Source organism: Panicum virgatum, chromosome 9N (genome assembly GCF_016808335.1).
Source record: "Panicum virgatum strain AP13 chromosome 9N, P.virgatum_v5, whole genome shotgun sequence".
Taxonomy (NCBI): Eukaryota; Viridiplantae; Streptophyta; class Magnoliopsida; order Poales; family Poaceae; genus Panicum; species Panicum virgatum.
Window position 1 is genome coordinate 32,434,948 of NC_053153.1, and position 15,072 is coordinate 32,450,019.

At 40.7% G+C, this 15,072-nt stretch overlaps 1 long non-coding RNA gene across 1 annotated transcript; it reads right to left on the reverse strand.

Moving 5' to 3' along the window:
* Nucleotides 1-10,954: 10,954 nt before the first annotated feature.
* On the reverse strand, nt 10,955-14,975 carry LOC120692152. The gene is made up of 2 exons (XR_005682495.1): nt 11,990-14,975; nt 10,955-11,532 (listed from the first exon to the last, which is right to left on the reverse strand). It is a non-coding gene; the product is annotated as an uncharacterized LOC120692152 (long non-coding RNA).
* Nucleotides 14,976-15,072: the final 97 nt, after the last annotated feature.

The following is a 15,072-nucleotide window of genomic DNA, read 5'->3' on the forward strand; positions in this document are numbered from 1 at the left end:
CGTTCACACCACAAAATTTTATCGAAATTGACTGAAATTTGTTGGAGATGACTTATTATGACCGACAGCTACTCTGTGTAAAGCGGTACGCCTAAACCAACACGTGGGCCCATGTCAAGAGCCGGACCCTAGAAATAAAATCCCGCGTTCACACTATAAAATTTTATCAAAATTGACTGAATTTTTTTAGAGATGACTCAGTATGACTGGCAGCTACTCTGTGCAAAATAGTGTGGCCCACGTGTTATGACCTATACGTGGAACTGATGTCAAGAGAACAACCGCTGGTTAATGTTCCAAACCAAAGCAAACCGTTTCTCTTGTAAAACCAAACCAAACCGGATTGATTGCTAAAGAAACCATTTCCCACCAAATTGAAGTAGAACCAACACAAAATACAAACCACTAAAACCAGTTTTAACCAAACCGTTAGCAGGTTGAATTATATTACTTGTGACCAGAGGAACGGAGTAAATAATAAAAAACCGAAGGATAATTGTTTGGGAGATCGCGCTTGCATTGGTTAAACCCAACCGGACCAGCAAGATTACAATTGTTTCAGATACACCCAGGAATGATTTGTCATGTATCATCCCCTAGGGTGTGTATGAATTGGAACTCATGGTTTGTATATGATTTCACAGCAATCTCATTGAGATAATTTCGGTCCCTATATGAATAGAATAAAAATATGTTCAAAATGGAGCTTCAATTAGCCTTCAATAATATATTTGTGCATCCCTTACGGTGCACCTAACCATATATTGTGCTAGGGAAAAGAAAAGTACACCACCAACTGAACGTGATAAGGCAGAAAGTACTTTTGTTCAACAACATTTTTGTCTGACTTCTTGCTGTTATCCTTGGAATCGAATTGCTCTATATATATTTCCACAAATCTGTTCTATCCTATATCCCTGGTGAGTTTAAAAGCACCACGTCACTTGCTTCACTGCAGATACTATGCAGACTTTACACGCCGACTCCAACGTGGCTTAACTTAACAGGGCTAAATTGTCCAACATCCTTTCCACGTGATGTAAACTATTGTCTCAAAATCAAGTAGTATCCCGTCCTCATGTGTTTGATGATATTATTGGCATCAGTGAATATATGACCTGGATTTCAGAGTCCCTATGTGTATGGCGTAACTGATCAGTTTAGGATGTTCAATGATTGTAAAGCTGAAAGTGATCGGATCGTGCTCTAGTCTAAGAGGGGGAGGAAGTGAATTAGGCAAGTTAAAACCTTAACCTATGGCTCTAACTAAATTGCACAATATTAAACTAAAGCGTGCTATCTATATGTGCAACTAGGGCTTTTCTAGTGTGAAACTCCTATCCCAAAAGAGTTTAGCAACCTATAGCCTTTCCTATCAAGAGACTACTCTATGAAAATAAAGACACACAAGAATTGTTAGTATGAAATACGGAAACGTAAAGAACGGGATAGGAGGAAGCAAACTCTCGACGCGGGTGTTTATCCTGTGGTTCGGTTAGCCACAAAGGTACCCCTACATCCACGTTGTTAAAGCACTCACTAAGAATATTGCTTCCTAGCAATCAAGTCTCTTCCGCGGACTCAACCACGGTCATCTTGATCCCGATTTCCACTAAGAAGCTTGTCCACGAAGGAAGAGGGTCTCCACGTCTCCCATACAAGATTGTCGCCGCCGCTCCACACCAAGTCGGAGGGTCGATGACATGTCGACGAGCCACCAATGCTCCAAGGGACCGGCGCACCAAGATCTTCTTGTTGGTTCACTCAAAAACCAGCCACAAGGTACAACACCTTGCTTGCTCACTCACTCAAGAGCTAATCTAGCACTTACACTCTCAAAGCTAATGCTAAACCTAAGGATTTGATATATATGCACTTGGGTTGGCTTGGAGAGTTTTCTGAATGTGTATGAGGCTTGTAGCAACTCCAGCAATCTTCAAATGGCCGAGGGATGGCATATATATGACCCACCAAGTCCATAGAGCCGTTTGTAGCCGTTGGGCCTTTTCTGCGCAGGGCACCGGTTAAACCGGTGGTAGGGCACTGGTGTATCCGGTTACTCACAGCTCTGCACTATCCATTGGCCTTCTAACAGCTGACGTGGATGTCACCAGTTAGACCGGTGTGTTGCACTGGTGGCCACCGGTTCAACCGGTCCTGAAGCTTTTCTCTTCAGCTGACGTGAAATTGCACCGGTGCTTTGCTCCGGTGGTTCACCGGTGTAACCGGTGCTGAACAATCTTCACTTGCACGCCAAATATGCTCTTAGAGTGATGGCATGGTGATTGCACCGATGCCTCAAATTAGCACCACCGGTGTAACCGGTGCTACTTGGACTTCTCCACTTGGCTGGGCATTGCTCAACCCTTTGCACCGGTGATAGGGCACCGGTGTATCCGAAGCCAATCGATTAGACCGGTACTTAGTCACCGGTTCAACCGGTGATATTGTTTTCTGCCTCCTTTTGTCCAACTTGTCGCTGCGGTTATTTGGACACTCCAAATATATTCTATCTCTGTTTTTTCACTGCGATTTGATATTTCTACGGTGGGTTGGACACCTCGTCTCGACATTACAGTGGACATCTCGTCTCAACGTTGCATTGGACATCTCGTCTCGACGGTGCATTGGACGTCTCGGATATTGCTTGACTCTATTCAAGGGACCTAAAGAATTCTACAAATAAGATCTTTCAAACTTGTTAGTCCCATTAATTATATTGTCACACAATCACCAAAATCATAAATAATAACTTAATGGGGCCATGTTTCTTACAAAAACCATCATCAGTAAAATGAACGAAAGGAATCTGCACGCGTAGAAGCAAAACCCACGCGGGAGATAGGAAACAAAGAAACATGAGGTGGCAAGCGGAAAATGCGATAGGGTCGAAAGCCGAAAGGTTCTTGGTCTGTCTGGCCGGGGTGACTGATCTGTCTTTATCTCGCGGCGGCTGAAAAAAAGTTGATGGTCAGGTTCGGCCCCTGCGGCGTTTGATGTTGCTGGGCTGCGCTAGTGCGCAGGCGCGGCGCGCCGATTGCTGCTTCTCTCCACACCGGGGCTGTCAGGCGTGCGTCGAATCTTACTGTTTAGAGTATTAAATAAAATTTATATACAAAACTATTTACATAACTTTTGGGCTAATTCTCAAGATGAATCTAACGAGATATATTACATGTTTAATTGATGATTACTGTAACAAATTATAGATTAATTAATCTCATTACATTCGTTTCGCAAATTAGTCTAGAGGTTATGCAATAGATTTTATCAGTAATTTATGTTTAATACTTTTAAATATCAAAATTTCTCCGATCTAATAATTAGACCGGAGGATACAAACAGAGCCCTGAATTCCCTGTGTGACCAGAAGAGTGCCGCGTGCCTTATCCTGAAAATATTGTTCCAGTTCTAGAAACGCGCGAGCATTTTGTTACGAAGAAATTAGTATTAGTGATCAATTTCTATAATAGTTAATTAGTTTAGTCATTAAGCGATTACCTTTATCGAAAGGGCCGCCATCCCGAAGGGGCCATTCACGAAGGGGCATGTCCCTTCGAGAATAGGCACTCTTTCCCTCTTGTACATATATAAGAAGTGGTCTAAACCATCAATCAATACAATCAATCATTCCATTCTACTCATTTCTAACACGTTATCACGCACGCCAGACTCTCCACTGACTCGCGATTGCAGAACTCGCTGAGTTGTTCGAAAGAACGGAGGAGGCCAGAGGGCCTCACGCTCCCTGCACAACAAAACTCGCCGAGAACCAAGAACACTACAGGAACTCGCCGAGTTCATGCAAGAAGATCGCAAGAAAGGATAGAGGCCACGAGGCCTAAAAATTTCATTCGCGGCTTCACGATTCCAGTCATGGACTCACCCAAAATGTAAGAATAGAGACTCGATGATCTCTACAGCACCAAAACGAACATCAACAAACGCTTCGCCGGTGGTCGGGATCACTGGATGGCTCACCATCGGAGCCCTCGCCGTCGACCAGGAAGCACGGCACCACCGGCGGCAGCAAACGACGCCCCCTCACCCACCCGTGGTCTCGGCCACGTCGCGGTCACGGGTTGCCGGCCATGCTGTGTGGCGCGGCCCATCGGGCACACGGCACTCAACGACAGCGGCGCCCAACAGCGGCGGCGCATCGGGCAGGCGACCCTCGGTCAAGCCGCCCTGACAAGGCCGGCGGCCGGGCCACAACCGGCGCACAAGGGGGGCGGATCGAGGCAAGAAGAAAAACGGAATGAGGGGGAGAAGCGGCGCTCCACCAGCGATGCACGGCGTCGCTCCACGGCGCTGACCTCGGTGGTGCGCGGCAGGGGCGCGCGGCCCCGCCGGAGATAGCGCTCCGCCGTGGCAAGGGGTGCCGGCTCTTCGTGGCGGCGCACAGCACAAGCAACGGCACACACAGGAGGCCGCGACGGCAGCGACGCTTGGCTTGGCGGAGGACGCGTGCAAGCAGCAGCAGCCCTCGGCCGCAGCGCAAGAGGTGGCGGCGCCTCCAGGGGCGCAAGCGACGGCGGCCCGAGGCGGCGCTTCGCGGTGGCCGCATGGGCCAAGCGGCGGCAGCATAACCGCAGGGAGGCGGCGGCGGCAGCCCCATGGAGCCCCTTTAGTCGGGCCGAATAGGTGGCCTGTAGGCCTCGCCAACGGGCCAAATCAGGCCCAGCCGAGCCGATCTGGGCCGCCGGCATGCAACAACAGCGCCAGGCCTTCTTTCTTCAATACAAAATTGCACAAAGATCCCATAAGTTCTATCTATTTACATATTTAGAATATTTTGTTCTGAGTTTTTTTCATCTGAGACCCTAAATTTTATGTTTGAGCCCCTAGACTGATACAACACTGCAATATACTGCATTTATAATTGATTATATAAATGCTTGTTTTAGACCTTTTTTTAAATGATTTAAATGATGCAAATTATTTACCTAGAGTAAATATATAGTTTTTGAGACCTATGAGTCTTTAGAAATTGCATCATAATACTTTATATTGCATAGATTTTTTTACTGTTCATAATACATTAATTTGTGTATGTTGGTGCCCCCAAACCATTTTTGCACCACATACTTGTTAAATTTGCTAGTTTACATAGTTGCAATATAACAAAGTTCTCATTGGATAAAAGACTTTAATCCATCTAGGATTAAAATATGCCATATAAATATCTTGATTATTTTGGTTATAAACACAAGGTAATGGAGTCTATGGCATTGGCTGCGTTTAATTTCTTATGAATTATCCTGCCTTGAGACCATGCCATAGCAGTGATCTAATCACCCATTACGAAGAGGTCTACATCTTGTTTCTACGAAACTTGATGATTACCTACGTTGTGTTTTTAATCAAAATAAAGGTTTTGGATTGCTCTTGGTCATCATATTATTTTATTATTACACAAGGTAGTAGAGTCCTAAGCAAAGGCTGTGTTTAATTCCTTGTGAATTATTCTGCCCAGAGACTATGCTTAGGCAGCAATTTAGATTGCCTACTATAAAGATCTACTCTATGTTTCTGACATAGAGATTATCTGCCTTGTGTATATCAAAATTAATGATGATTGGTTGTATGGTCTACACAATTTTGTGATTACCTACAACATTCTAAAAACTATGATAAGATATACTTCTATAAAATATTGCATTTCAGGTTACAACATTACCATAGTGATTTTGAGTTTTATCTTAGTTGTAAATTTATTAAATCAATGGTATGTCCTATGATGTGGATATTGACTTCAGAGGAGTCGGTTGAACTCTCTCTTGATGGCATCAATATCCCACATGGACAATGGACAAGTAACATTATTATTTTCTACTGTCCATCAAAATATGTTGTAACACTTGTTGTCATAAGTATTGTAAGTATCATCTTGATAAATTTGATGCTCAACAATATTTATGGTTTTCCTATATATTAGACGAGAATTTCATTGATTTCCTATATATTAGACTGGGAATCGTCCCAATCGGGATTGATATGTGCCTATTGGACATTTGTGTTTTCATAGATAAAGGCACATAAGTAATGAGATAAGTCTCATTTTGGCTGTATTATGCATACAACCATACCCGTACAACGTGTTGCGTATAAGAATTTTTCACGTTGTTGATCCATTTAAAATTTGGAATGGTCAACTTGGCCATCCAAAGAGATACGTGAAAAAATTAATAGCAATTCTTTTTTTGTCAGGATTTTCCCAAAGTATGGATACAGTAAGTACCATAGGGAAACAGATTTTAAGACTCTTATCTTAAAATCATATTGACTTTAGATTCCTTGATCATATTCAAAAGAATATAAATGGGTCTGATACAAAGATTGTATAGACAGTTCAGGTATTTCATGGTTGTATAGATACATCTGTAAGATGATCTAGAGTGCGGAAGTTTCCACACTCATCCATGCATTTAGAAGATAATGGCTCTTGTTATGGGCATTATCCTGAACATTACTAAACTATTGCACCTTCAATAACGATTGTTAGGTATAACAAGAGTTTAGTTACATATCCAAAAGGATAAATTGGAATCTACAACTATGACATTAAAGTCATTATAGGACCATTATAAGTAAATTGCTAGTGCCAACTTCGTGTTGGAATCAGGTAGACTTACACACTCCTGACTTATGATTAACTGCATACCCCCATATGCATTTAGTACGTAGGAATCCATAAAGATTTCCTATTTGCGTAAGATTAGGTTACATTGTATATATGCCAATCTCACCACCGCAGCATACATTGATAGGTGCATACAGGAAACTAGGGATCAATCTAAGATTTCAATCTCTGTCAATTGTTCAGTATCTAGATCTCTATAGAGGATCTATTTACAACCCGTATGCTGGTTTTAGAATAAATGAGCTTTCCAGGCATTAGGGGGAGATTAGTAGTACCATACTTAATGCCTGAAATTTTTTTTGGGATGCATAAAGCATTTCAAGCTCAGGATCACGTACTAAATAAATTGAACCAATAGTTTGTCGCATATTGTGGATATTGAATTCAGAGGAGTTAGTTGAACTCGCTCTCGATAGTATCATTATCTCACATAGAAGATGGACAAACATTGAGTTCATAGAATTATTGATTTGCATAATATTGCAAACAAACTGCCAACAAATTATAAAGGTGTTACAAAGTCTCTCCATCCTGCAAGGAAAGTGCCAGAAAGAGTGGAGGTACCTAATAATAAAACCACTCAACCCCATATTGGCTAATAAAGGGGGAGAAGCACTTCCAATTAGCAAGATGTGATTGCCGGCAAGCAAAAGAAGACTGGAATACAACTCAACCTTTGGTTGAAAGACACCTAGATGACATTTATATGTCATGTGGATATTTATAATCCACAACCCAGCTCATTATGCGCATAAACACTGAGGCTGGAAGATCGGAAAGCCCCGACTCTCGTTTTGGGAAGTCGCGACGAGTCATTCAGGGAATCTTGAGTTTTAGATAATTGGAGAATTATATGATAGAAAGGCTACACGCATCGATGCATACTTCTCTGAATAATTGTATACAATATTTCAAGTTATCCAGTTAATAAGACCTAGGCAGAGTGCTTTTTGTCACTCTTACTGGAACTTGCTAAATAATACTATACATACAGAGACAGTCTTGCTCACTAGAAGAGAGGTGTCTTGGTAATAAGGCCAACACCTAGTTGTACCTTTACTGTGGGTACAAAAGTGTTTTCATCAAAGAATGGATGAGAACAATGAGGTGGTGATATTAAAGTAAGACTAGTAGCACAAGAGGTTTACGCAAAGCCCAGGCATTGATTTTCAATGCTTATTCTCCATAGTAAGTTATAAATTTCCGACACTAACTTTATTTGGCAGTACAAAAGCATCTATCTTTGCAGTTGATAGATGTAGTAATTGCATATAATCACTTGATTTGGTATATTTTGAAGCTTCCGGGAAGGAGTTCACATACCAATCACCCATACATAAAAGCGCAACACATATTGTATATTACTTAAGTCAATATATGGCTTAAAGAAGTTAAGTCGAATTTGGTACAATCGACTTTGTGTGTATTCCTTAAATTGAAGGGATACAAGATTGATTACACGTTGTGTTCATTTTGGAGTCCTTGATTGGATTTCCTAGTATTATATGATTGTCAACAATTTTGACATCATTGGTAATAAACATTTGTCAATAGCACGTTGTAATCTAAAGACAGAGTTAAGAGATGGGAGATAAGGTCTAAACCAAAATTTTATTTTGTGTTTAGAATCCAAATATCTTCTCCCAAGTTTATATAGTAAAGCTATCTATATCCACATCATATTGAATGACTCAATATGAAAGGGAATCCTATGGTGGCTCTACCTCATGATAGAGAAAGGCATGAGGAAGATTGTTTATTATGCCATAGTGATTGAATTGAGATATTGGGATATATGGTCCATTATCCTAGTGCTATTTATGCGCTAATACATATATTGCAAAAGTTCCAGGCCGGATATTATCTTTGCAATACTTTGCTATCTAATAGCAGCACTATTCTACCTAAAGTTGGTAGATAGAAGTTAAAAATAATTTTTGATATATCTTAAAATAGCACATACGGATTTGATATAATCCAAGATCCGATTACGTGGATATCATGATTCTAGTTATCTGTAAGATCCCCAAATTCCAGATCATTGAAATAAGCTTTACAGGAATATGGAAAGACCAATATATAATAATCTTTAAGTACATAGACATTTAATGGTCAATTCCATTAATCATTCTGATATAGTATTGTATAAAGATACACATGAATGTGTATAGCTTGACAGAATGATATGTCACATATTGAAGTTATGTGGTATTAATTCTATTGAATCAAAGGTCATTATCTACAAAGATAATGCAGCTTATGTTGTTTAGATGGAGACAAGTTATACTTAATGTAATACTTTGCATTAAGATTTTCTGTTCCATAGGTCATATGGACATATGAACATTTGCAAACTAAGTAGTGTGATAATCTCGTTGAGATTTTCACATAGTCTACCATATTTCACATTTTATATGTGTTAAATACATTGGTATGAAAGGTTTGCAAGTTTCAGGGGAGAGTCTTTTGACTCTCTGATTAATAACTTGTTGAAAACATCATATTGCACTCTTTTCTTTGTATGAGTTTTCCCTTCGGTTTTCTCATATAAAGTTTTTAATGAGGCAATATCAACACAAGACTATGTCATATCATCCATTTTTCCCTAAGGGGTTTTTTGGTAGATGATATTGGGACATATGATACATTGTACTCTTTTCTTTATGTGAGTTTTTCCTTTTGAGGTTTCTCATATAAAGTTTTTGATGAGGCAATGTCAACATAAAGTTATATGCTATATCATCTAGTTTTCCCCACCGGGGTTTTTAAAAGATGATATTTGAAGCATATTGACCATAGGGTCAAGGTGTTATTAGACTAAGACTTTGGGTTATCTAAAGGGTCTATTGACATTGGTTATTGTATACTATGATGTTTCTCCTTATTTTTCCACTGGGTTTGAAGGAGTTTTGCCTAGTATACCCGAATTACTTTGGTTTTTCCCACAGGGTTTTCCAAAGATTCTCCTCGCATTTTTCCTGAAAGGTTTTTGGGGGGAGTTATATATATCGCATCTCCTGATTTTTCCCATAGGGTTTTCAAGGAGTTATTTGATTGATTACAAGACCACAAGAAGATCAAATTGATTACAAAGGAGAAGAAAATTGATAAGGGGGAGTGTTATGAAGAAATTAGTATTAGTGATCAATTTCTATAATAGCTAATTAGTTTAGTCATTAGGTGGTTACCTTTATCGAAAGGGCCGACATCCCGAAGGGGCCATTCACGAAGGGGCATGTCCCTTCGAGAATAGGCACTCTTTCCCTCTTGTACATATATAAGAAGTGGTCTAAACCATCAATCAATACAATCAATCATTCCATTCTACTCATTTCTAACACATTTTTCAGTCCATCCTTGCTATATTTTCCAGGTATGTAACTATTGAGATGTGAAAACATATCAAATAAAATACCGAGCACTAAACGTGCAGCACGTAAGGGCACGTCTCACAACGCCGATTGGATCGGTGTGGTAAGCCAATCATACCAGTTTTATCAAGAGCCCGAATCCAACGAACGCTTAGGAGGGTAGCATCCTATTGGGGCAAGCATATCTTGGATTATTTTAGACTCAGCAGTTCATATAAAACGTCCTCAAATATCGTAGAAATAAAGTAAAAAATAGCAGGTACGAGGTTGGAATGAAAACGGTCGGAAACGATCAATAGAAGGCTCCACCACTTTTACTTTCATAGTTTTTTTCTTAAAAATAAAATTATACAATATTATCGGGAACGAGAAAGGTGTCGGTATTCCAATAATTTCGAAAATGAAAATATACGATCGAAAATACATTAATAATAGTTGAAACCATCAAAATAATATTTCCAAGAACGGTAAACACGTCAAACCGTAGAACATGACACAACTATATAGTTTGACCTATCTCATACGCAAGTACCTACGATAAACATAATCTAAGTATCCAACCATCCGTGGCAGACACATACATGAACCATAATATCTTTGTACTCCCTCTATTTTTATTTAGATTTCGTATTAGATTTATCCTAAGTCAAATTTAGCAAATTTTGACTAAATTTATAGGAAACTAATAAAATTCATAATACAAAATTTATTTAATTGTGATGCGGACTAGGCCCGATCTTCCAAGAGGTAAAGGTACGTTCGATTGGTGGAGGACTCGACGTTAAAGATCTGAATTCAAATCAGCACGATTCAAACCCTGCAACCGCTACACCACTGCTCCGTTGGTTATCAACCATGCACAACTTGATTGACCTCGCCGAGAAGGCTATTCCTACAAGCGAATCGAAGGACACAAGCAAGAGGATGTAAACACGCAATCTGATAATTACAAATATGAATGAAGTGAATCTCAAGAGGGGTTCAAGCACACGATTCGAAAGGACTTGTCGCTACAGATACAACGATGCAATCTTTGTTTTCTCGAAGAAAAACACATGAACTAAACAAAACTCAAGTCTAAGTGGTGGCGGCTACAGAGTTTATGGGGAAAGCAGGGGCGTCCTAGGGTTGGACAACCAGGGTAGGGTGCTCACAATATGGGCTTAAGGCTCGACAAGATACAATGCCTGAAAAGGTCCAAAACAGGTGATGCAGCACCTTTCTGTGGTCACACAGAATGGTCCATGAGGTTTCTGGAGCTAAGACCAGAACCAAAAGAAGTGTCTTGTCGTAATGATTCCAACGCATCCAAGAATGCCTTATTTGGACGCCGTATGAGGGAGATATCGTTGTTTTGGTACAGGCATGTCGGCTGAATCCGAACCGAACTCGCTGTCCAACTTGGCGACGATTTGAAACTTGGTGATGAGGCCGGCTCATGCATGTCCAGCTTGGTGATGTCTCATCATTCTCCCCTTCTTGAATTGGAGTCATCCTCGACTCCATCACATCATCAATCTTGTACAAAAGGTTAGTGACATTAGGGTACATTATGCAAGATATAGGCTCATTGGTAAGAAAACACAAATCTCGACAAAGCATAGGATAACAAGGTGCATCTGGATTATCACATAAATCAGCAGCATCAGATGAAGTAGCAAGATAAACACCTTCTTTCAATTTATTTCCATTATTTTTAGCATCAGAAGATTCATTGCTAGTAGGTGTATTTTTAACATTTGTAGCAAGCTCTTTAAAATGTTTCCTAATATCAGCTGGCGATAACGGAAGCAAAGTAATTTTCTTGTCCTTATGCATGAAAGTATGTATTATTTCTACCATGGTGTGCAACATCATTATCAAATTCTCATGGTCGTCCTAACAACAATGAAGATGATTGCATAGATACAACATCAAAATCAGCATAGTCATGATAAGAACCAACATAAAAGTGTATACGTGCTGATTTAATTACCTTAGCCTTACCACTATTGTTGAACCATTCTAGGTGGTAGGGGTGAGGGATAGAACGAGTGGTCAAGTCAAGCTTCTTGACCAAATCTGAACTCACCAAGTTGCTTCAACTCCTGCTATCAATTATGGTGAGAACACGACAATCCTTAACAATGAGAAACTTGTGGAACAAATTCTTATGTTGGAGCTTCTCCTCATCCTCATGTTCCGCTTTAGAACTCAACACATGCTGCACAAGAAGGCTAGGAAAACCCACCGATGCAGCTAAGAAATCAATTGTCTCACCCTCTTCTTCCTCTGAATCTGCAACAATGTTAGTTGCAAGAACTAAATCATCATCAACATCACTAGCACATACATATCCATTGCCATCAGGTGCAGTGATGAAAGCGCGAGTACTTGGACAATCCTTCATGACATGTCCCATTCCCTTGCAGTGGTGGCACACAATGTTTGTAGATCTACTCAAAGAACCCTTTCCAATAGTAGTATGCTTCTTGTGTTGTTGGGTCTGCACAGTAGACACATTGCTTACCTCAGAAGCGGGCGCAGGAGCTGGAGGTGTTGCTGGTGGCTTAGCAACAGACGCCTTGGGCTTCTCAATGTCTGAACGCTGCTAAAACCCATCTCCCAGTGTTGGACCTGAAAGAAAGTTGGTCTTGGCGGCGTCCCTATACTTCCCGTTTGGCCTTAAGAGCAAGATGATACAATTGGGAAAAACAAGTCCATTCTTTGTAATCTAGAATGTTCTGTATATCACGATTTAAACCACCAAAGAATCTAGCACTACTTTCATCATCATCCTCACGAATACCACAACGTGCTAGACCAATAAGTAATTCTTGATAATATTCCTCTACTCCTTTGTCACCTTGTTTTAAAGTTTGTAATTTTAAACGTAAATCATATTGGCAATAAGGAGGAACAAAACGAGATTTCATGCGTTGTTTTAAAACAGGCCAAGTTTGAGGCACGATAGCAGCATTACTAGCATTGCAAAGATCATTCCACCAAAATAGAGCAAAGCTAGTAAATCACTAGTAGCAAGTCTAATTCTATGCTCAGCAGGAACTAAATGAGAATTAAACTTTTGTTCAACAGCAAGTTCCATATCAAAATAAGCCTCAGGATCAGCAGTACCAGCAAAAAGAATCATGGTAAATTTAGCTTTAGCAAAAGGATCATGGTTACCACGATTATAATTACCTTCCATACCTTGACGATTGCACCGAAGGCGGTCTGCATCACGAGCATCATCATCATCAAAGTCGGCATCCTCGTCCTCTTCCTCATCACCATGAGGTCGTCATCGATGCCGCTGTGAAGGAGGCCATTGTTCAACATGTTCAATCCGGGTAACCAGGCCATTGATATTGCGCATCAGGTCATCAAATTTCCCGTCATGTAGATGCACTGGTCATCAAAAAGTCTCTGAAGCTCGTCCTTCGAGACACATTCATTGAAGTCCGAAGGGGACTCCACTCCTTTCCCTGACCCTGTCATGGTTAAAAGACAGCAAAAGACAACACCAAGGTATTATCCCTATCAACTAACAACTACTGGGTGGTGGTGAAAGTGGAGTGCAAAATCTCAAGTAGCTAACCACCATTTTGCAAGTGTTCTTACCAAAGCCAAATAGGATGGTACAATCTGTTGCCGAGCTGGGTGTAACAGTTGCAAGATGAACATGTACAGACCGAAGTATATGGGGAGATTTGGGACAGGCATAATATGTAGCAAGGAGTAGCAAATAACGAATGCAGAGTAGCAAAGTTCAATAAGTATCCAAAGTACAAGTCACAATTGCTGGCTAAGACATGTCCTAGGTATAGCACAATAAGTTGGAACAAAGGACGGTGGATAAAACTTACAGAACAAGCAAAACAACACTTTATGCACTTGTTTTTAATCTTTTCGCCGAACTACCTCCAAGACTAGTAGGAACCAAGATTTCTTATTTTATTAAACTATTTTTTATATTTTTATCCGAACAGATGTAACACAAGCTCCAACCAAAAAATTTTGCACCTTAAACAGAGCTGGGATGTGGTCTACAGAAAATAAGGCATGTTTCTTGAAAACCTGAAAACAACTTAGGAGCCTCAAACTCCATCTTTATGATTTTTTTTTTGCAATTCTGAGATCGGCTCCAAACGGCGAAGCGGTTTAATCCTATGTGCAAAAATTCATCACCTTTCTATTGTAAAAATTTGAGCCAAAACGGAGCACCGAGTGAAAAGTTATACTTGTTTTACCGAAGGATTGAGATGGCACAACTTGGCAGATAGGGCGGCGGCGGCGGCTAAGGCAAATCTTCCCTGAACCCCGGCACAGAACACGGCTGAGCAAAGCTTCTCAGTTAGGGCAAAGTATCCCTGGTGGATGCATAAATAGGATATGCAAGATGAATCAAGGGAGGCCTGCGATGCAAGGTGAAGGCACAAGGCGGCTTGCAACCTATCTAGGGCTGGCGCGGTAGGAAGTCACACAAGGCGGCTAGTGAGGGCAAGTCGAGTAATAGGGTGGATCGACTTGTTGTTTAGGTAAAGTTGGAGTCGGACAGCGGTGGAAACAAACACACGGCAACGAGCGGTTGAACTCCGACGACAAACACATTGAACCAGCAACAAGACTCGACCACGGACACAAACTCAACAAAGTGAATCGAAAACGAAATTGCCAAGGCCAAAAAGGTTCTAGGTCAGCGAAATTTTTTTGTAGGCTCTTTTTGTGTCGATATAGAGATATGACACAAAACGAATCTAAGGGGAAAACGAAGGGTAATACCTCACGGGAAACCTCAATATCTAATACCACTTGATGAGGACTAGGCCCGATTTTTCGAGAGGTAAAGGTACGTTCGATTGGTGGAGGACTTGATGTTGACGATCCGACTTCAAATCAGCACGATTCAAACCCTGCAACCGCTACACTACTGCTCTGTTGGTTATCAACCAAGCACAACTTGATTGACCTCGCCGAGAAGGCTTTTCCTGCAAGCAAATTGAAGGACGCAAGCAAGAAGATGTAAACACGCAATCTGATAATTGCAAATATGGATGAAGCAAATCTCAAGAGGGGTTT